The sequence below is a fragment of the Sorex fumeus genome, unplaced genomic scaffold (assembly GCF_029834395.1).
Source record: "Sorex fumeus unplaced genomic scaffold, SorFum_2.1 ptg000070l, whole genome shotgun sequence".
In the NCBI taxonomy this organism is placed as follows: domain Eukaryota; kingdom Metazoa; phylum Chordata; class Mammalia; order Eulipotyphla; family Soricidae; genus Sorex; species Sorex fumeus.
This window is the reverse complement of record NW_026606127.1, coordinates 7,069,213-7,072,567: the sequence shown is the minus strand read 5'-3', so window position 1 is coordinate 7,072,567 and position 3,355 is coordinate 7,069,213.

Genomic DNA, 3,355 nt, shown 5'->3' with positions numbered 1-3,355 from the left:
GAAACCCTCCAAACCCGAAGGCAATGGTTGTATATAGTGAAAAAATTCAAAGAAATGAACGCCTCACCGAGAATACTCTATCCAGCTAAACTCTAACTCAAATTCGATGGGAACGATACACCACTTTTTAGATAAACACAAGCTCAGGAACTTCATACACTCAAAACCAAATCTAAAAGAAGAAGTAAAGGGGCTCCTGTAAGATAAGAAGGAAAACACGTGTAAATCAACTCCTAAAGGAAGATGGCACAAAACCCCATGACAATAATCTCCCTTAATGTCAATGTTCTAAATGCACACAGAGTGGCAATATGGATTCAGGAACTGAAACCAGCATTCTGCTGTCTACAAGAAACTCATCTGAACAATCAGAGCAAACACAGACTCAAAGTGAAAGGATGGAAAACAATCCTGCAAGCAAACAGCTCCCTCAAAAAAGCTGGGGTGGCCACACTAGTATCCGACAACATTAATTTCAGGCTGAAAAAGATTAGAAGGGACAGCGAAGGCCACTTTCTCTTCATCAAGGGATACATTCCACAGGAAGAAATCATACTCTTAAATGTATACGTACCTAATGAAGGAACAGCTAGATACCTAAAACAACTGCTAACAGATTTTAAAGAGGACAGTGCTAGCAACACAATAGTAGATGAAGACTTCAACAACGCCTTATCACCTCTGGATAGATCAACAAGAACAAAACTCAGCAAGGAAACATTGGCTTTGAATGAAGAAATAGAAGAGAAAGGACTTATAGACCTATACAGGGCTTTACACCCCCAAAGAAAGAATACACATTCTTCTCCAGTGCGCATGGAACATTTTCCAAAATAGACTATGTGCTAGGCCACAAAACATACCTCAATAGAATCAGGAAGATACAAAGAGTATCAACAATCTTTTCAGACCATGATGCAGTGAGTATAGATGTGAATCACACACAGACACGGACAACCAAATCGAACACCTGGAAACTAAACAAGTCACTGCTGAACAATGTGTGGGTCAGGAAGGACGTCAAGGAAGAAATCAAATGATACCTGGAAACAAATGAGAACGAAGACACGAACTACCAGAGCTTATGGGATGCAGCTAAACCCCTATTAAGGGGAATATTCATAGCTCTGCAAGCATATCTACGGATGGAAGAAAAGATGCACTTAAGCAACTTATTTCACAGCTCAAGTTCTTATAAAAGGATCAAGAAAAGGAGCCTACATCGGGCAGAAGGAAAGAGATCTAAAACTTAGAGCAGAAATCAACGACATGGAAACCTAAGAAACAATCCGAAAGATCAATGAAACCAAGAGATGGTTCTTTGAGAAAATAAACAAGGTAGATAAACCACTAGCAACACTCACAAAGAAACAGAGAGAGAAAACACTAATAAACCAAATCAGAAATAAAAATGGAGATATCACAATGGAAACCAAAGAAATTCAAAAGATCATCAGAGACTACTTTGAAAGTCTGTATGCCAAGAAAAAAGAGAAGTTAGAAGAAATGGATAACTTCCTGGATTACTATAATCTCCCAAAGATGAGTCAAGAAGATATAAAATACCTGAATAGACCTAGTCACATAAATGAAATTGAAACTGTAATCAAAATCTTCCCCAAAACAAAAGCCAGGTCCAGATGGATTCACTACCGAATTTTTCCAAACATTTAAAGAGGATCTACTGCCCGTCCTTCTCAAACTTTTACAGGAAATTGAAAAAACAGAAACTCTCCCAAACAGTTTCTATGAAGCCCATCTCTCTCTAATACCAAATGGAAACAAAGACACCATGAGAGAAGAAAACTACAGGCCGATATCACTGATGAACCCGGATGAGAAGATTCTGAACAAAATACTAGCAAATAGAATTCAACAACTCATCAAAAAGATCATACACCATGACCAGGTGGGATTCATCCCGGGCGATGCAAGGATGGTTTAACATTCGGAAATCAATCAACATAATCCATCATATCAACAAAAGAAAAGAAAAAAATCATATGATCATATCAATAGATGTAGAGAAAGCAATTGACAAGATCCAGCATCCGTTTATTATGAAAACCCTCGCCAAATTGGGGATAGAGGGGACTTACCCCAATATAATTAAAGCCAGCTAGCACAAGCATACAGCAAGCATCATCCTCAATGGGGAAAATCTGAGAGCGTTCCGCCTAAGATGAGGAACGAGATAAGGATTCCGACTCTTTCAACTGGTGTTGAACATAGTACTAGAAATACTAGCAATAGCAATTAGGCAAGCAAAAGAGATTAAGGCCATCCAAATAGTTAAGGAAGAAATCAAGCTCTCACTATTCGCAAATGATATGATACTATACTTAAAGAACCATAAAACCTCTACCAAGAAACTCCTAGAAATAATACACTCGAGAGTAAAGTTAAAGGTATAAAATAAATACCTAAAAGTCCATGGCTTTACTATACACAAATAGTGAGAGAGAAGAAAAAGATGAAAACAATCCCATTCACAATTGTGTGCCGGAAAATCAACTACCTAGGAATTAATTTAACTAAGCAAGTAAAGGAACTGTACAAAGAAAACTACAAAACGCTGCTTCTTGAAAGAGGACGCGAGGAAATGGAAAAATATCCCCTGTTCATGGATATGGAGAATTAATATTGTCAAAATGGCAATACATCCAATAGCACTGTACAAATGCAATGTGATCCCTATTAGGATACCCATGACATTCTTCAAAGAATTGGAACAAACACTGCTGAAATTTATATGGAACAATAAACCCCCACGATGAGCTAAAGCAATTCTTGGGAAAAAGAAAATGGGAGGAATTAACCTCCCGAACCACAAACTTTACTAAAAGTAGTAATAATTAAAACAGCATGATACTTGCTACATGCATAGCATACTTTTTCTTAGATTTTTTGATTTTTCTAGGACATATTGATCATCTTTTTTTTAAATTTTTTTTTATTAGTGAAACACCATGAGGTACAGTTGTAGACTTACAATTTTTTGTGCTTGGGTTTGATTATACAATGATCAGATACCCATCCCTCCACCATTGCCCAATTTCCACCACCATGGATAATATCCCCCCCACCCTCATACCCCCATCCCTCCTGCCTCTGTGGCAGGGCAATCCCCTGTGTTCTCTCTCTCCTTGTGGGTGTAGTGGACTGCAAAAGAGGCATTGATTGGCAAACATGTTCAGTCCATAGTCCACTTTCGACATGCATCTCCCCTCCTGGGAGGAGGATCCTCCAAACACCCTTTATTTGGTGTTCCCTTCTCTGTCTGAGCTGCCCTTTCCTCTAGAATGCCCGACTGGCCACTAAGCTATGGAGTAATCCTCCTGGTGCTGATCTCAGC